Source organism: Euprymna scolopes, chromosome 34 (genome assembly GCF_053919585.1).
Source record: "Euprymna scolopes isolate OS-2025 chromosome 34, ASM5391958v1, whole genome shotgun sequence".
Classification (NCBI taxonomy): domain Eukaryota; kingdom Metazoa; phylum Mollusca; class Cephalopoda; order Sepiida; family Sepiolidae; genus Euprymna; species Euprymna scolopes.
Genome location: NC_136515.1, coordinates 45,119,560 through 45,141,088, shown reverse-complemented (window position 1 = coordinate 45,141,088; position 21,529 = coordinate 45,119,560). Strand labels below are relative to the sequence as shown.

The 21,529-nt window shown below is 32.3% G+C and overlaps 1 protein-coding gene across 1 annotated transcript in view; it reads left to right on the top strand.

Annotated features, from left to right (window-relative positions):
- LOC145259190 (uncharacterized) overlaps positions 1–21,529 on the top strand; it is a 987,395-nt gene that overhangs the window by 640,424 nt on the left and 325,442 nt on the right. The window lies entirely within an intron of this gene.

Sequence of the window (21,529 nt, the reverse complement as noted above, 5' to 3'; positions counted from 1 at the left end):
TTATTTTCTTATTTTTGTTTCTGTAGTGTTCGTTGTTTTGTAGGTCCTGTTGCTCTAAACCATTCGAAGTATATATTTTATAGAATACTTTATTAGCAAAATGTAATTTCTTCAGCAAAAGGAAGCCATCTTGTGTACGTTTAGAGAGGAAAAAAAAACAAATTGCATACAGAACATGGTTTGTTCTCTTGTTTTCTTTTTAGTTTGAATAGAAATATTATTGTATACTTTTGAGAGCATTAGTTTATTTGGTGTACGACAATACGGTTTTTTACTCTTGGAGTTGAAAGGATTTTATAGGTATGTTTATTGTTCCTTTTAGAAAAAGAATATCTCTGGTTTAGAATACTATTTCGTTGTTTGATTCATGGTGTAATAGCTGGTATAATTTTGTCACTTTTCTATTTTGGTCGAAACGAATTCTTGGTTGGTCGTGTTCATTCTTAATGTAAATTCCTTGTCACCAAATCGTTGTGACTATCTCCTTTGTAAATTCGATTTATTCGTCGACAACAGTTGTGGCCCATAAAGGTCACTAAATAAAAAACAGGTACTGCGTAAAAATATATTTGCATTAACAAAAAATGTACAGATAACAGCAATCGTGGTTTCTAACGCCAGGATTACGTAAAACGAACCATGCATCATTATTTATCACTATTTTTACAACGATGAGCGGTTAGTCAAGATCGGTAGTTAAAATCAGAGGTAAGCACGCCGGGACGAAGAGCATTGTGACCTTTCAACAAGTCTGGACAAGCCTATTGGCATTCTCTGTTAATAGACAATAATCCATAAATTTGCTCCTACTGGAAGATTGGAACGAGTTCATCAGCGTTGCACCTCTTAAGACTACCAAGAAAATGTGCAATTTATGTTGGACTCATTGTGTAAGAAGTAATCTCGACTGGCGTTCTACAAAGTACACATACCAAGATGGTAGTCTGCACCACTTTTTATAAAGTTTGGAAGATTTCATATTTCATGCATGGATTGGTTCTCAAAATAATATATTGTCTCATTTTTTTTCTTTAGAAATTCTCAGAACTTGAAGTGCGTCCCTTCATTGTATAATACTTTCAGGGATGCATAGATATTCGAATATTCTCTTAATGTTGCTCTTTACCTTATATATATATATACACACACACACACATATATATATACATGCATGTATATATGTATATATATATGTATATATATGTATATATATATATGTATATATATGTATATATGTATATATATATGTATATATGTATATATATATAAGTATATATGTATATATGTATGTATATGTATATATATTTATATATGTATATGTATATATGTATATGTATATACGTATATGTATATATGTATATATATATGTATATATATGTATATATATGTATATATGTATATATATGTATATATGTATATATCTGTATATATATATGTATATATATGTATATATATGTATATATATGTATATGTATATATATGTATATGTGTATATATATGTATATATATATATATATATATATATATATATATATATATATATATATATATATATATATATATACGCGCAATGTGTGTTACTATTTTAATAAAACCCAATTAAGTAAAACCATATGTTTAATGAATAAAATAAAACAAATCGAAATACGTGGAAACGTCGACATTTCATTTGGAAGATTTCTAGAGACTTTAAAAAGAAAAATGAAAATTACAAAAAAAAGAAAAGCTATCTATGAATACAGATATTGTTGGGAAAAAAAGAATCAAAACCGCGAAAAATCGAGAGGCAACATGTGCGAGAGTAGGGGGAAGGAGCATTCATAGTGTAACATCCTGCCTTCTTAAACACGTATCGCCACATAAATGTTGCATGTCCTTGCGCACGCATGTTTCTTTTATGCGTGCCGAACCTGAATCAAGTTGAAGCCGACCTGGCGGCGTGCGTACCTGAGAGTATTTAAAACGCCAACCACGTATGTGAGTGCCCTTTCTCCGCCTTTCCTTCGTACTATCGATCAAAGGAAATATAATGTTTCGATTTAGAATAGACACGAACTTTTTTTTTATATTTTATGTCCGTTGCTGGATATTGGAAGGAACTGCCCATGAAGTTCGATAGAGAAATGTTAGTGATAATGTATAAAGTATGCATTTTGCGTAGAGGAAAAATAGCGAATATGTTTGAACACACCATAAATGACCATACATTTAATATTTTCATTTTATTTGAATGCATTGTTTCAATAAAGTAAAATCCGGACTGACATACATTATATATATATATATATATATATATACATATATATATATATATATATATATATATATATATATATATATGTGTGTGTGTGTGTGTGTGTGTGTGTGTGTGTGTGTGTGTGTGTGTAAAACACATTGTCTGTGTATTTGTGAGTTCGTTTCTTATAGGCTCTCAAATGGCTGGGCAAATTTTTTTATCAAAATTCACACAAATATACTTTATATTCCTAGAAGTTTTCTAAGATAGGATTTGTATCGAATTGGCTCTCGTAAGTATCGACAATCGTAAATCAGCAATCGAAAAGTCTAATACAAGTAGAAGAGTCCAAGCCTTCCATCACAAGTGCATTTGAGAATTTTTATCACCACAGAAGCAGGAGCGACCGGCTTATAAAATCAAGATTTATTAAATAAATGTGATACAGCAGAAATGCGTTTCAAATAAACTTGAATTATGATATTTGCTTTTGAATTTTAAACTTTAATTCAAATCATCATAATTAATATTTGTATAAAATCAATTTTAAATTCACTAAAATAAATATGTAAATGTATTTTGACAAAGTCACTGCGGGATGGCATGTCAATCACGCTATCGATTAACAGGAGTTTGTTTCCGACTAGAGCTGACAATAAATCGATTTTATTGAAAAATGACTAATGTGGGCGATTTCGATTACAATTACAGTAAAGTGCGGTATATACATTGATCTTCATTCATTCAGTTACCCTAGCTAGTACATATATATATATATATATATATATATATATATATATATATATATATATATATATATATAATATATATAATATATATATAATATATAAATATATAATATATATATATATATATATATATATATATATATATATATAGAGAGAGAGAGGAGTGTAGATATGTATGTGTGTGTATTGAAAGTAAAAAATCGTTAGAATTTAAACTGAGCGTCTTAACTAAATTGTGCAAAACGCGTTAAGAAGGTAAAAAAATTATTGGCCAATATGGAGCACATACACACACACACATATATATATGTATATATATGTATATGTTTACAGACTGTTGAGCTACATTATACTCCTTAAAACAGCTAAGTGTGTATCCCTAATAAATTCATCTTACTTATATCTATCTAGTTGCTTATCAGCATTTCTATATTTATTCAACAGGATCAGCGTCCCTAAACAATATGTTTAGATAAAATTAATCCCCTCACTTTCCTTACCAAATTAATGGATTATTTCTAATTTTCTGACGCAACTTATTCTGTAATGTAGATTTTTTTTTTTATTTAGGTTTATGTAAATTATGTTTTTTTCTTCTGCTTTATATTTTTACTTTTAAATTATTTAAATTTTTCAGATATAAGTTTAATATTGGCTATGGATCAAATTGAATTACTTTCTAAAATATTTAAATTTTCAAATGGAAAATGTTTCCCCATCCTTTGCTACCTACCTAACTTTAAATGTTTGAAAAAACTGAAGATCAGGATAGAATTATTAGTTGGAGGACTGTTATTAAAATTCCACCGATATTTGAGAAATTTAGATATGCACTACAGAAGTTCAACTGTTATTTCGTCTCAATTATATGAAACAAAAATTAAAATTTGGTTAAAATTCTAAGTATTTTCTAAAATTTCGAATAAATAGTTAAATTTTTTAGGAATAAATCTTACACTTGAAATAGATAAACAAATATACACTTAATTCATAGATGTTTTACAATAGATCTGTTGCAGCAAAATTATACACATTAATAAATATTTTATTGAATAAATCTAATAAAGTACTTAGCATTTGATTCTATGTCAAATTATCAAATGAAGATTTCCTAGCGTATGAAACCATAGCGTTTCTTATAGAATTGCTTACTGTATACAGAGACAAAGAGGGAGATAGGTTACGCTATAGGAAATAAGACGGACGAAAGGGAAAGAGAAACGGTAGAACAGACAGTTGAGAGATGTGGTCTAGAGAGATAGACTACGACACCGAGTGAGACGCAAGAAACATAAGAGAAAATAAAAAAAAGAGAGAAGAAACAAAGGTACGGAATAATGATGCGAAGGAAAGAGAAACGGGATGAATATAAAGAGAAATACAGCCAACGAGAGTATAAGAACGAGGGTGGAGACAGTGAGAGAGAAGTAAACATGCACACTCTATTGGATGCTTAGCAGAGGGAAAGGATGTGTCAGTACACTATATAATGTTATCTTTAGTGACACAGTGTCAATAATATATAGCGTCATGCAATAGAGCAATTACCACACGAAAAAGTAACACGAACAAGACACAAGAGATAAATTATGAACTTTCTTGGTTTCTTAAGGGAATATTATGAATAAATCCAATGAGTAAACTCATGGAAAAGGAATTTATATGAAACGTTTACAATTAACACTTTAGAAATCGTTCACGTAAAGTATTTAAAGCGCTAAACGTTCATGCATTTACGACATATCATGAACTGGCCTATTAACATACTAGGTTGGGTGTTCAATGATAGGTCTTGTGATCAAGATTCTACTCAGACTTGAATCATATCAAATATTCAAGCAAAGTACTTGCTACCTTAATCCACAACACTAGAGAGGAAGAAACAAAGGTAAGTGGTATAATCCACGGAAAAAAATGGCGTCAGTTTATTTTATTAGCTTTTTATACGAAGTCTTATATTATTGCGGTTGAGGCAATCTGCGAACGAAAAGACATTGAAAAAATATAAACAAAAACAGAAATCGCTGTAATATCCATATATTCAGTAATTGTCCGGTGGATTTGCTTCTTATAATTGCCACATTCAGTTGAAATCATTCGCCATCAATGAGGCACTCTGATTGGTTACAAAAATATACGAACACGACCCTTTTGGAATTTCGTATAAATGGTGTCTCAAAGTGATCGGAGATATATATTTTCATTATACGGTAATAGATTGAAGGCTACATTGTTCAGGAGCTAACGAAACTATCCATCACTTCAAAACAAGATAATCTGCTCACCATTGAGCCAGATTACTTACCTTCAATGATAGAATGCAGGAACTGACATGAACCAAGATGTGAAATAGTATTTATGGATGCTGATAAAATCAGCCATCAGTGTTTTCGAGTAGTATTTATTATTTTTATTTCTTTACTGTCAGAATTTATAATGATTCCGTCTATAAAGTTAGATTAAAAGGTGGAAGTTTATGACCTAATATTCGACAACTTCTTCTGAAGATAACGGATGTAAGATTGCCACGCGATTACTTCAACACCGGCATTTCTTTCTTTTCTTTAACATATGAAATGCTTTCCTTACCGAAATCTATTCTTAACAGAGGGGGGGGGATCGGGAGCATTTACTTTGGAATAATTTTCGGTTAAAAGGTATTTTATGTAATGAATATTGACGCTTCGTATCTTCTGGTTATTTTACGTTATTATGCGGACGTTGTTGACGCGAAGTTGCTGGAGATTTTTTTTTTACATAGGCATCACGACTTATCAAGGACAAGAGGCCACTTGCGGATAACGGCTAAACAGTGTACAGTAAAAATTGGACCATATACTAATCGTTAGTAAGGGAAATTCGGTAAATGTGTTAACTTATATGGAACGCCTCATCCAAAACTTGTTTACGTTTGCTTGAAGACAACCATGTGGTAGTCAGCTCGAAAGCTAGAAAAAGGACGAAAATTCCATAGGCGTGCAGTTCTAAGAAAGAAACTTTGCTCATGGAAACATCGTTTAGGTTTAGGCACAGATAAAGAGTGGGGGGAATTATTGATAGTGTTTTCTGCTAGAGGGTTGTTTCCTCTGAAAGTTTGACGAGGGGGGACCATAGATTGGAGCTCAGATGAGCACTGACCATTAGAATAACGATAAAGCAGAGACAAACTCTCAATATCTCTTCTGTAAGAAAGAGCTTGCAGGGAAGAGAAAAGGACACCTCCTATGAGGCTACGACGTCTATGTTGAACTCCATTAAGGCAGGATAAGTCCTTTCTAGCAGCTCCTGCCCCAATTTGGAAACAGTATTCCATGCTTGGACGACCCTGGCTCTTATATAGATAGAGAATTGAATCCGCAGTGAGATATCTACTGGATCGGTAGAAGAATCCCAACATTTTTCCAGCGGCCTTGGCAACGGATTTAATGTATGTGTGTTCCATTTAAGGTCTTAAGTCTTCACAGCAACGTATTTTCAATATTCAGCTAATTCAAATGTAACAGAAGTGATACAAGCAATTAACATATTTCTTTTTATATGGAAAAATGCAAAATCCTAATGATGCTCCGTCAATAAGTAATTGACTTAGAACAATATCTATATAAAAAAGCGATGATACAGTGATGCCGCTAGAAAAGAAGCAGATCAGATAATTTGATTGGCACGATGACAGTTAACTAGTATCGATAGTTCAGTATGTTTTACGGAGTTTTTTTTTATCTTATGTTATACTGTTTGGGTGTTTCATTGATTTGCGTTCAATACGTTGACAGTGATTGTTTTTAGACAAGATACTACATTAACTGGACCAGAAGAAAAATGTCAAAAACAATATAAACAAAGATGGCCGACAGAGAAAACATAATCGAATACAGAAAGCATAATGATTGAATCATCTTAAAATGCGTCCATTAAATGTGAGAGCACGCAAAAGTGTTGCCAATATATAGAGAATTTAAGACGAATGCAATCGCGTCGACTAAGATACGTTCGCTTGAAGTATGCGTTTACCGATAAGAGAGTATATATATATATATATATATATATATATATATATATATATATATATATATATATATATATATATATATATATATATATATAACATAAGGACAGGTGTCTGTGTGCTCGTGTCTATGCATGTATGGCCAGCTAAAACTAAAAAACCGACAAAACAATTACCGTAAAAGTAGATATTTTATTGATTAGCCATACCTCAGATGAATAACATGTAAAATATTGAAAAAAATAAAACGTATTCGTTCTCTTACCATAACAGGCATAAACTTTGTAAGGTGGGGCCGTTTTTAACACCTATTGTAAACTGATAAAATATGAATTCTGATATTGGGATCAAGGAGTTAATTAACTAATGTCAAAGGATTTCGTGAAGAATCTATAAAATAGAATTATCTAAATATGTCTATATTACGAGCTAGAGAGAAATAAGCAGGACGAAGAGGGAAGAGTGATTGGAAGAAGAAAGAGAGACAAAAACAGACAAGAAATAGAAGTTGCAATATAAAAAAAAACGTTACACAGATAGCAAGGGAGTATTGCCATCTTAAACGTGACTGGAAGGCCGAAAGACAGTCCTATATTAGATGTTTAAACGCATCTAGATAACATCTTCTTTTTAAATTTTATCATCCTACTCCCTGTTTCGTCGTTCATACTATTATCGAGAAACATGAAAACAATCTGATGCGGCTTTACACTGCGTGTATGATGACCCCTTATAAATTTGACCTCTAGCACATTAACCATTTGTTTACAACTGACAATATACTTATTTAGCGAGAAAGACAGTCAACTACTATATATTGAACAACCCACACGTTTTAGTGTATTTCTAATTGAACCCTTGTATCGTGACAGACTGACAACATAATAATATAAAAAGAAAACACTGAGATAGGAAGAGTACACTTATAAAATAAATTATATACCAAACAACAAATAGACAATGAGTATCTAAACTGAAAACAAATGACGGAAAATCAATAACCAATAACAATCTCCGTCTTCACGTCGTCCGAACTTCTTTTTTTTTGTGCTAATGGAATTAGTGAGTCGAGGTTATATTTTCTAAGAGGGGGTCATAATTGTGCACATCATCAAAGAGGAATTGTATCCAAGACATCCTTATTTATATTTTCTTTTCCTATGAAATGTCGCCGTTTTTTATTTGTTCTTTGTGAGTTGGCTTAACCATGAAGAAATTGATAACGGTGCTTAAGTAAGTCTACGAGGTCAGCAACTCATTTCTTTTTTATGTGTAAAAGTATTCTTTCCAAAGAGGCTGCAACGTGTTTTATCTTATTGAATTAACCACAAAAACATTAATTCGATTAGTTATGTCTGTGTTTCTACGATATATCAACCCACTAGACTGGGTGCTCGGCGTTGCCGGAGTGTTTGTAGGTGTAACAAAAGAAAAGTGGTAGAAGGCAGGCAGGCAGTCACGAACCCGTGACACGAAGGTGAAAAGGAAAGTGAAAGAACACCTGGCGTCTTACTCCTACTTCATGACGCGACCGGAAGTGTAAGGCGTTAACACTTACAGAAATGACGTTGTTTGAAACTCCCACGAAGGTTATTTTTGATGTGGGGTAACCCCCCCCCCAAATAAAGGTATCCAAATAAATAGTAATCGTCTCAGTATTTAGGTGTTCCCCTACATTGACCAAGGAAAAAATACAGAAGAGATACTACTATTGCGAAAGCCAAGCGTAGGCGTTTGCGTCCGAAAAATATCGCTTTATTTATATGAGAAAGACAAACACACACCTGAAAGAACGGCACAGTGTGAATTTTGCTAAACTTGATCATAAAAAGATAGAGACAGTGTCCGTTTGCGAATCTGAGATATTTCGATCTGGGAAATATGCGAAAACATCTTGCAGAATCTAACCAACGCGAGAACCCCAAGGCAAAAAGCATTTCGTGTACATACACAAACACGCGCGCATATTTTGTCTTTTATATATTAGACTGAACTGGGTGTCCGACTTTTCCCAGGTGTTTGGAGATATGTGTTGAGCAAAAAATAACAACATGAAAAAAAATGTGACGCCTTTTCCGTTGCGCCCATCGCCAATCGGAAGTAGTGACGTGTTGAATTAAGGCTTGTCAATGGAAAAAAAGGGATGACTTTCGAAAATATTCGCTAAAAAACGACTTCTCCACGTAGAAACGTTCCCGATTTTTCGATATCTGTTGTCCGAAGTATCGAGCTTCAAAACGATACTGATCTCGTGAAAATCTGTCGGTTCTGCTGAACGTTTAAGGCAGACATACAAACAAACATACATACATTTTAACAGACCGCTGAGATTTATATTATAAAAGATTGCGGATCTCATGATCTACTGAAAATATATCTTAGGCACAAATGCACAGAACACCAACTATTATCCAACCTGTATGAACACATTTTCTTATATGTCAATGGCGCTAGATTGCTTGGGCTATTGCACTGTCACCGGGTTGATTGCGGTATCAAATAATGACTATCCAAACCGTAGAAATAAAAAAAGTAAAGATGATCTGTCTTGTAACCTCCTTTAATGGAAATGTTATATTTTTGGTCAAATTTGTTATTGTTTTGTTTGTGTAAACCCTCACATCAACATCGTATTAATAATGGTCACAAAACCTCGTAAAATCTGAGATTTAGAAACGATTTACTTTTAGAATTTCCAATTGAAAATTAAAGATCAGAGTCATGTAAAGGGTTATACCTGTGGTTCTGTTTATCCTCTATATTCTTTACCTGAAACCAATGCCGTCTTATATCGTTTATACACATTGACTTTTACTTTGCAAAGTTTGGTGAAACTTTGACTGCAAGCTCTATCGCACGAAAACAGACAGTGACACGCCTGTTAATTTTTGGTTATTAATAAATATTCACTAGTATAGTGTCTCAAATACACTCATATAATATATATAAAAATTATATAAGACAAAAACATTTAAATTTTTAAATTAAATGTTGTGTAGATATAGTGCTCCGAAAATAAACATTGCTAAATTGTCTAAAGAAACTGAAAATATTGATACATTTATAAAATGCAATACCTCTGAAAAAATGAAAATGAATATGGAATTAGTTCAATTTAGAAGTTTTTGTCTGCTTTTATTGAAAATGAATGACACAAAATATTGTTGACATCATCAAGCATCACACCTTACTACTGTGTTTCAAAATACAGTTAATAAATTTTTGCGTCTACGACAATGTAAAGGTCTACTCATGCCAACGTTTATAGATGTGGAGATTGCAGCTTTGTTTAAAAAACTTTACAGTATTTCTCGCTTTAAAAGTGTGCGAAAAATTGAAGGCTTAATTAAACTTTGTTTAAAATGTTAAATTTTAAATGAAATGTGCCATTTTATTTTATGTGTTCTTTTGAACGTAAAGCAACTCCTAACCTCATCAAATAATATGTTCCACTCGTCCATTTTTTTTCAAACCTAAAATATTTCAACCATTAACGGCTTCCTTAGATTTCGGATAACCCCTTATCCATAAGATCTTTCACCTCTTTCTTTTAAAAGAAAATAATTTTAAAAAAAAACATACAATCAAATAAAAGCAACGTGTGATCGTAAAAGCGATTGTAAAATCCAATGGAAAGTGTGCCGCTGTTGTCAAATGGAAATATCTAGGCCGACGTTTACAGCCGGCGTGAAAGATGCGCGACGTGTCGTAAATAGCCTCTCTCTTTATCTCCCTTACTTCGCGCACTTTGTCCAGGCATATTTCTCCGTTGGGACCTGCGCCTTTTCCGAGAGAAATCGCCGATGCGACGACATAACTCGGGGTTGTAATTTTTCACATTCCAACTTGTTTTGTCACAGAATGAAATAAAAAAAAATAATAAAATGAGAAAACAGCAGTAAAGAACAAATGTATATGCTTTACAGTCGTCTACTAAAATCAAAGCTTGACAAACTGAGCTTCTTTTATGCTTGGTTTCCTGGATCTCAATTTTATCTTGATGCGCAAAGAATATTCGCATACTACGTTTTATTTATTCGCCTTATTTCATTGAAAAAGTAATCTTTTAAGACCGAGTCATTCTTATTGTTGTCTCAATATAACGTGGGGGTTTAAAAGCTGTATTTCCTATTAAAACACAACTAGTGTCTTGTCTTGTATAGACAACAATTGTTACTCGAAAATAGTACCTTACAAGTGAAAGGATAAATCATCAACAGGAGTGCTTTTATGGATATGCGTTTTTGCATCTAGAAGTAGTATTTTTCATATGTACAGCTTCATAAAAATTATATTTGAAACGTAAATTTGAAAGACCAACGTATATTGTTTCAAATTTAAGTGTGACAAGCTGGTTAAAGTGCGATTAAACAAAAGTATGTCATATCGATCGACGCATATTTCCTTTCATTGAGATGTATGAAACACAAAAAAACCCCTAATATTTGTTAATTAAATCTGCGTGCATAGCGAAAATATTGTTTTTAACCGAAACTTAGATGATCGAAATGCAGCCAGGGACAGCCACTAAGGAAATAAATTTAACATTTATGTACAACTCTCATCTAGCGGGAAAAATGGCAAATCTATTGAGGTTCGTGATACTGACTCACATAATTAAACACCGACACATGTAAAGAATGTGACGTTACCTCGCACGTTTCAGCCTCAGTCGCAATGTTGACATATAATAGGAACGAAATTCAACTTTCCTCATTCTTCTGCCAAGCGTAACCTCTTGTATCGGTCGTTTCTTCACTCACATTTTAAAAGTGTTCTCGAACGTCTTCCCAATCACTAAAGCTATCGCAAATGTTATCCAGCTCTTTAACAAGCACTTGGCTTTTATATAGTCGTTTTCATTAACGGTAACATGAATTCGCGTGCGTTTGCATACGCGTTTCCGCGTTATGTTAGAGATCGGGGATGCTTTTCTATCTTTGAGTGCACATAAAGTTCGGAGGTCAAACACAATTGTACTCGAGCAGCTTAACGCTCTCATAAATTTGAGTACTTTCCGATATTCTCGATTTTCATTTTCATGCACATAATAGAAGATGAACGAAAATTACAAACGTAATTTTGTACAAAATTATTTCATGAAAATTGTTTCTATGTATTCAAGATTTTCCTAAAAAGATTTTTTTTTAGGGTAGATTTTTTTCTTTCAGCCAGATTTAAGGTTACTGGAAAGAGAAATGGTTTGGGGGATAAGTATCTTGCCAACTGAAGTAAGAGTCGACATAGTTTCAAAATATTGCTTCTTTGTTTTTCGGAAAAGAAATAAACAAAAGGACTATTACAAAATCATACTATCTATCTATCTATCTATCTATCTATATATATATATATATATATATATATATATATATATATATATATATATATAATGCCATATATATATAGTGTCATATACTGTCTGAAACGTTCGAAACGTTCGATTGTTTTCCCGTATCGATCAAATTGTAATGCGGTAATCTTAGAAAATTTCGAAATTTGTCATCAAAACTCCGGAATCTTAGTAAAATCTTAGGAGTTCTATTCTGAATGCGTAACAATAAAACGCGAGGTTTATTTTCAGTAAACAAAACATAAGGACAATTATTTCTAATATAGCTCTAAAAAACCTTGCCAGTATTTTAAGATACTTAGCTTCGGTGTAAAACTTTTGTTCGCTTAGGTGAAACTTTAAAATAAAGAAACATTTCCTTTCCTGAAATGAATATATCCCAATTGTGAAACATTCGTTGCATCCTATAAAATCCCGGGCATCATCGAAAAATTAATAAATGAACCATACGCATCAAAAAGACTGGAGGTATTATGCGTTGCACATCGCATTGATACAACTCTGGATGATAGTTCGAAGAAGATCAATGTAAAATATAAAGCAGTATGAATCCAAATACATGACCGGCGAATGCCAATGCAACCGAGATTGCATTTTTATAAGGCGGAATTCACTGATCCACGAGGTTTGCTTTTTTTTAACTCATGCCTAGGATTTGTATGTAATAGTCTAAGGCGTAAATCAATTAATGATAGGTTCTAAAACTTAGATATATTTTTGTCATGTGATATAATAAATATTCTAACATACAAAGTATAGAAGCACAGAGCACAAACAACACTATGTTCAGAATACAAATACCCACAGACAAAGCATTGAGTCTGACAAAGTTAAAGATGAGGTCACAGATTTTTATCTCTGGCAAATGTGTATGATTTTCATGTCAATTCTGTCTTTTAAATATATTTTCTATTTTCTATCTCTGTCTTCCTTCCAACGGTCTCTCTTTTATTACAACCGACACGAAATACACTATAATAATCATATATTCTTCAATGTCTATGTCAGAATGCTACTCTATATATGGATATATTGTTCAAATTATCCTCTCCTAAAATGTTCACCTTCCATCTCATAACATTTTATTTCTTTTGACATTCTTTCTTTATTTCCTAATCTCCCTCCCTCAATTTAATTCTCTCTCTCTCTCAAATGTTCTCCATTCAACCAAACCCTGACACCATTCGTATTTTATTCCTCCTTTCCAGTCTCCTTTTCGGACGTCTTTCATCTTTATCCTCAACTTCACTCCGGACGTCCGGCATAATTTGTTGGTCACTCAGCTGCCCGGACTCGACATGGCTGGAGTCTTGTCCTATTTGTAAGCCTAATGAATTCTACTTTCGCCTCACACTCCTAAACCTCCCACCCAGAGAACCTCATCATGACCGAAACGATTCCTTCCTTTCCACCTCGGCGATCTTCCTCGCTTAGAGGGGAAAAGGTGGCGCGATTATTCGTCTTGGCTGACGACTTGTACCTTGATAGGCGTAGAGTGCCCTAATTCTTCCACATGGCGTAACTATCAAATGTGCATAGTTTAAACACGGAGAACGGATTTGGAACATAGGCGCTTCCATGTTACACGGCAATGTTTAAGGGTCCTAGCGAATAACCAATTCAGTTGGATTAAAGTATGTCCATTCTCCATCTGTCTTCCTGTCTTTCTGCTTTTCCCTCTTTCCGTATATATGCATTTATATGCGGGTGTATATATTTGTATGTATATATGATATACGCCATAATAATGTTGACACACCGGTTCTCGCTAGCTCACCGAAGTTAAGCAATGTTGCACTTGGATAGTACCAGATGAGTGAATATTAAGGAATTTTGGGCACTATATCTGCTCTCCGCTTATTTCGGCATTGTTTCAAGTCGCATCAAGTCTCTACTTGCTACTATTATTTAACAATGTCAACTGAGGGATAGTATGGTTGAGGATTGCGCAACCTTTGCCACAAAATACCATGTGTGGACACCCTTACAGTGGGTATTTATAGCTTGTCAGAACAGAAGGAAACAACCATATATATATATATATATATATATATATATATATATATATATATATATATATATAATTTGCGGTTATTATTTTCCAAAGGTAGGGTAACCAGTGAAATATAACGAGGTTCATACAAGAGTGCTCAATACAGAAGTAGAACAGGTTACATTTGTTTTTACATAAGCAGTAGTTTGTTGCTGCACAGTCATGAGCATGTTTCGGTCTACTAGTATTTACTAACTAGAGACCTCATCGGGCAGCAACCCTTGTTTTCGAAAACGGAATTCCTATATATATATATATATATATATATATATATATATATATACATATATATATATATATATATAAATGTATGTGTATATATAAGTGTGAATCTGCATATATATATGCATACATATATGTACACGCACACACACACATATATATAATATATATATATATATATATATATATATATATATATAATGGGTATGTGTGTGTGTCTGGGGGGGTTGTGTGAAGAAGGAGAGTTGGGTTTGTAAATGTATTAGAATCTTCAAGAGCCTGTATTTATTATTTTCTATTCTTAAGATTATTTTATCTATTACTAATGAAAATATAATATGCAATTCTCTTGAACCAGATATATTCTATTATTTCTATTAATTGTATTTATGTTTAATCGTTATACATTTCAATCATATTAACATAAAACTTAAGATTACTAAAATACCATATTACATATTATAATCACTGAAATGTTAAGGTAGTATCTGTCCTGTTGTCAGAATATTATTCTCCGAGACGTATCCTCTTATTTTTCGGGGTACTGTAGTATACGTGCTTTATCTCTTTCCATAATTTTCGATGCATTTGATCCTATATTATATATTATTTTCATATAATTATGTCACAATGTGCTGTTAATTATAAGATGAACATTTTAAATAGTGATTGGACGATTCCAATATGTTTCCCGATACCGATACAATTAACGATTCGTTACGAAATTCTCGATTCCGATTCTTTGTAAATCTCTAAATATTTTACAATAAAGTTGTTATTTTGTCCCGATTATTGTAAAACACATCTTGCATTTTCTCGAATGTAAAACCACACGTGTGAGGGTGTGATCTACAAATTTTAGTCTTATCGGAAGTTCAAACCAATAAATATCCATTATTTTATTATTACTAGAAACAATGAAAGACATTTTATAAAAAACAAAATAAAATGAAATAGATCGGTTTAGAAATCGGTTTTGGTATCTGAAAATAGGCTCAAAATTTACCGATTCCGTTACTCCAAAAAGCTCCGACTTTTTCCGATTTCTGATTCCGATTCCAATCAATCGTCCCAACAATTCCTAAGAACTGCACAGCTGTGGAACTCGCTTCCTTTCATCTGCTTTCCAGCTGACTACAATATAACCGTCTTCAAGTCCAATGTAAACAAGTTCTTGATATCCGTTCCCCTTAATTAATACAATTTATCAAATGTACACTGCAAACAATTACTATGATATTATCATTTTCACCACTGGACACTATTTAACCCTTATCCTTGAGTGGCCCCTGGGCCTTGATCAGTGGTGATTCTTTTGTAAAAAAAAAAACAAAAAAACTATAATTGTAATGATAAGCTTTCTAGCAAAAATACGGGACTTCTATATCTTAGACGAATGGAAAGTGGATGAGTAGTTTTATATTGTGTCATATTTTAATCGCTTCATATATTGTCACTAAAACAGAAATGTCTACTGTGATGTGTGCCAGATTTATAGAATCCAACTTAAGTTAATACTTGTGTTTGTTATTTTACATTTATTTTTTCTACGTTTTGCATAGTCAGGGAAGAAGAGAGTAAAGGGGGCATTCGAAATAAACCCGTTCGAAATAAACGTTATTAAAAAAAATAATCTGGTATTTTAGGTCGTCGGATCTGAAGAGATGCGATTTTGCTGTTGTCCGAGTGACTTGTATATATTACGCTAGGGTTTTTACAATTGGGAAACAGAGAGTTGTGCTGTTATGCGATGGGGAGTTCATCTTTGCTAACGGTGTTTCGAGAATATTATTGATGATAGTTTGCAGCAAAACACCTGTTGGATTAACATTGAAAGTAAATTGCGAGTATCAGCCAACTGCACGTGCTCCTCTGCCAATATCGTGTTCTTTTAGAATGAAATGCCGTCGGCGAATTAGCCGATTCAAAAAAAAAAAAAAAAAACGAAGGACAGCTAACTGGGCATGTCTTAATGAAGGTCGTGTCTTCACGTCGGCTGTTTTAATTAACTCAGTCGATGTGAGTCACTGTCGATCGTGTTGGAATTAATAACTTAATGACGGACACAAATGGAAGGCAAATAACCATCATTAGAAAGGAGGAATAGAAAAAGGATGATGGAAGGTACAGGTGTGCAAACTGGCTAAAAGAAGATGATCGAGAACGAGATAAAGAAGAAAAGGTGAATATTGGGGGAGAAGGATGAGTACAAAAAAGAAAGTGCGGCGTATAGTTAGAAGAAGAAGAACGAATAAAAGAGAAAAGAGAGACACTTAAAAGAGGGGGGGGCTTAATAGGGAAATAAAGAAAGAAGCAGAATAAAAAAATGGAGGACATTGAACGTTTCTATACGTCAACGATTAGTAATCCGACACACAAGAAAAAAAGAACGAGGAGGAAAGAGATAAAGACGAGATAATGAAAAAAAAACGAAATAGAAATGAGAGTAGGGGGGTTCTAAGGAAATCAAAATGAATTTTGCTTTCGTGAAAGAGTTAAAATAGGAAAACGGGAGAGACAGAGTAGAGATAAAGATGATTGAAAAGAGTGTAAATGTATGTGCTTACATCGCAATGTATCAAGACTATTATGAAAACTTAAAGGGAGAATGGAAAACGTAAAAAACAAAAGAGAAAGAAAGAGAGATAGAGAGAGCTGGAAATGAGAAAATATATTTCATAGCATGATAATGTATATTATCGCATGATAATGTGTTTTATCGCATGATAATGTATTTTATCGTTGTAGAAATAAACAGAACAGATAAGAATACAGAACAAAGGAAAACGATGACAAGATGGAGAGGTAGAGAGAGGGAACTGTAATGTTATGAATATGTGAAATCCTCTGCGTTGTAATCTTTGTACGAAACTGATTATCAAATAATTTTAAATTACAGTGAAACCAACACATAACAAATAATACATGTATCGAATATATTAACCACACGTGTCACATGCACTCTAGTTAGATGATAATACCAAATAAGTGGTGACAAAAAAATATAAGGAAGATAGAGAAGATGGCTAAATGAATACTAAATGGAAAAATAAAACAAATAAATCAGATTTAAAAAAAAATCAGTAAAAGGAAGCAAAGTAAACGCTAGAGGAGGAAGAACAACGAAGAATACTAACAAAATAAGTCAAAAAAAAGAAGCAGAATAACAAAAATAATAACAACAAATAGTAAAAAGAAGAAAGAAAAGAATAGAAATCAGAACACATTATAATCATAGGCCGTGCAAAATGTAATTTGACAGTCGGTCCCTGCATTAGTTTCTAATCAACATTGAAGTATATTTGGACTTAGTTTGCCGGACAAAAGAAAATGCACATCGTCTTGTATTGGCTACGGGCGAATGAGATGGGAATTGGGGTAGTCTTAGATTAAACTGGATTACTCCTACCATTTATTTCTTAGTGTACGTTTTCAAAAGGAATTAGAAGCATCCTAAATATGGGCAAACAAACGCCCGCAAGCACACACACACACACACACCCACACACACACACACACCCACACACACACACACACACATATATATATATATATATATATATATATATATATATACATACTATTGTTAATAACTACTTCACATTGAGCCCTATAAAAGCGTTTACATGAATTTATTATTTATTAATAATATTGTTTCAATGCGACAATTCTATGCTCAGATAGAAGCAGTGCCGGCGTTCAAACCCAAAGTTATAGGTTTTATTTTGGCACTAGCAAACCGCCTTCCACTGTCCGGTCGGAAAATACCCTTACTCATGATATTTTGATTAAAGCAAACTTCGTATTTATTATTATATCATATTAGACGCAACATATAGTAATGATTTAAAGAAGAAAAAAAATGACTCGTGCTCCACAACAAGGAATCGAAACTAAAACGTTTAGCTTACGAATTACTTTTTCCTTGGAAGTAAATGGTTGAGCAATGTAAACATGTAAGCTTGTAAAATGATGAGTCAAAGATAACGCCTGCATATTCGTAATTCCGTCGTTCGACCTCCACTTGGATGACTCCATTTCTTTATATACACTTTTTGCACCGATTTTTATGTAAAACACAAATATAATATTCCGCATGAGTTCGATTAACTATATACATAATTTCACATCTGTAAACTAAATAAATGACAGAAGTTTGGGACGCATATTTTTTTTAATTAATATATACAGAAAGCCATACATAGCAAGAGGTCAGCGCCTACTATAAATTTCCTACGACAAATATTAAGCAAGTATAAATCATCTAGAATATTTGCATGAATATAATTTCACATTAAAGTTAAATAAAGGAAATTATCCCATAGGAAAACTGACAAAAAATAAGAAGAAATTAATCAAAATGAATGCTTCAGCGAGTATGTAAATAAACTAGATCTTTTGCTTGAGAAAGTGATTCGACGTCACATATATAACAACGTTTTTTGTGTCGTTTTAAAGAAATAAAAACGGGTTTATAATATGAATATCAATACACACAAAAAACAAAACAAAACAAATTCACAGGTGTATAGATTTTAAGTAATATTAATCTGGCAAAACAGAAAATATGTGACATATCGAAACAGTCTCTCTCTCTGCCTCTCTCTCTCTCTCTCTCTCTCTATATATATATATATATATATATATATATGTTAATGTATGTTTTTGTGTCTGAGTGTGTGTGTGTGTGTATATATATATATATATATATATATATATATATATATATATATATATATATATATATAATGCTTGGATATTTTTTTTACATTTACATAGATTGAAACTCACGTGTTAATCAAAAACTGATGAACTAACAGATCGTGATAATAGTGTGTTGTCTCTATGAAAAGTGGCATTTCTAAATAATGTATTCAAATATGTAGCAAATAATGTTTCAAAACTATATATATATATATATATATATATATATATATATATATATATATATATATATATATATATATATTACTAGCATGCGGGCCCGGCGTTGCCCGGGTGTTTGGAGGTGTATGTTGAGCAAAAAAACAAAAGTTGTAGTAGGAAGGCAAGCTCGAACCCGTACCAAAAATGAGGAATACAACGGGAGAAAAACCTGACGTCTTTGCTGTTACGAGCAACGCCAAACTGGAAGTGACGTAAGTTTTAATTAAGGCTAGATAATCGAAAGGAGAGGATGACTTTCAAAATATCGGAGAAAAAAGCGACCTCCTGTCGAAAAGTGCCCAGTTGAAGGTTAAGCTATTAATGTTTTTTCGATATTTATTGTCTCAAAGGTCGAACTTCAAAACGATACTGATCTTGTAAAAATCGGTTGCCTCTCTCGAAAGTTTAAGGCAGACATGCAAATATACGTACCTGCATACATTTTTATATCGGTAACTCAACTTTTCGACCATAACCGATTAAAAAGCTTATCCTATTTCTGAAAACCTTTTATGTAAAATTTAAAACGTTTGGACCAGAAATGGTCTTAGTAATTTGGTAGAGACCAAAACGGTCAATTTTTTAAAAATATGACCCCTATTATGACCCCTTACCATTTCTAGTTTTTGGCTACAATCAAGTTATTAACTTAGATCCATGTCCAAGGAATCTATATCAAAACTTTAATTGTTTATAACCAAAAATGTCCGAGGAATTTGGTAGAGTTTTGAAAGGTCAAATAATTGAACTTTGATCCCTTGACAGTCACATTTCTGGCTAACAACGGATTACAAAGATTTTTCGAAATCTCAATACCCTCTATATAATATCTTGAGTGTGTAGACTTAAAATTGACAGAGTTATTGCGTTGGGAAATGTGCACAGACAGACAAAGAGACACTTTCATATATATATATATATATATTTTGATTTTATTTTTTCTTTATGGAAATACACTCGTATCTTGCTACGATGTGCAGACCGTTTCCATCTTAATTGATCGTGTCAGGCAATATAATTTAAAAAGTAAAAAGGTATAAGCCCATTTTCAATATAAGAGGAGAGGAAATATAGTTTGCTATGGCTGGCGTGAAGCAAGTTTAATGTTCTTATGAATTTAAATTCAATTACAAAAGTCAAATTTCTGTTAAAGTAAGGGAGGGTAAAAAGAGACTTTTAGGAAAGGGTAAAGAGAGTTAGAGAAAAATAGAATAACACAAAGATATGGAGGGGATATTACTAAGAAGGAACGGAAGAAAGGGAGACAGCGGAGGTAGGAAAGATGTACAAATAAAAACATCTGACACATAACAAAAGGGAATGTCAGGAGGCGATAGTTACTGTTTCATAATTCAAATCATTTAAAAATGTATCCATCATGGAGAAAGTTTAACTGAATTGGGTCATATTGTCTGTCTATAAAAACTCAACATTTATCGTAAAAGTTTTATTTATTTATTATTTGACTTTTTTATAAATTATATATTTTGTTATGAATTTAACCCAAACTTTTATTTAATATAAGCTCAAGTATGGGTTCCTTCATAGCCTGCATTAAATTCCCCTTTTTTTCTTATTTATGTAATTTTCGTTATATAAAATCAATTATTTATTTTATAGCTTGCAATCTTAATATATTTAAGCTTATCAAATAGTTGTTATTTAAGCTTATATATATATTTATATATATTTACATATGTATAGGTATATATATATATATATATATATATATATAAGCACTAACATATATGAATGTATACATATCAATACACCACGAACACATACATAAACAAAAGCATATGTACTCAAATATATTCTGACCTTTTTTTTACTGATATAAATATTAATGTATTTATTTTTATTGTTTTTTTTATTTTTTACTATTATTGATAATTACTATTATTTACTTATAAGTTTTATAACTTTATTTATCTATGTTTTTTAAATGCAAATGGTGTATCCTATTTCAAATAATTTACAAATGTTT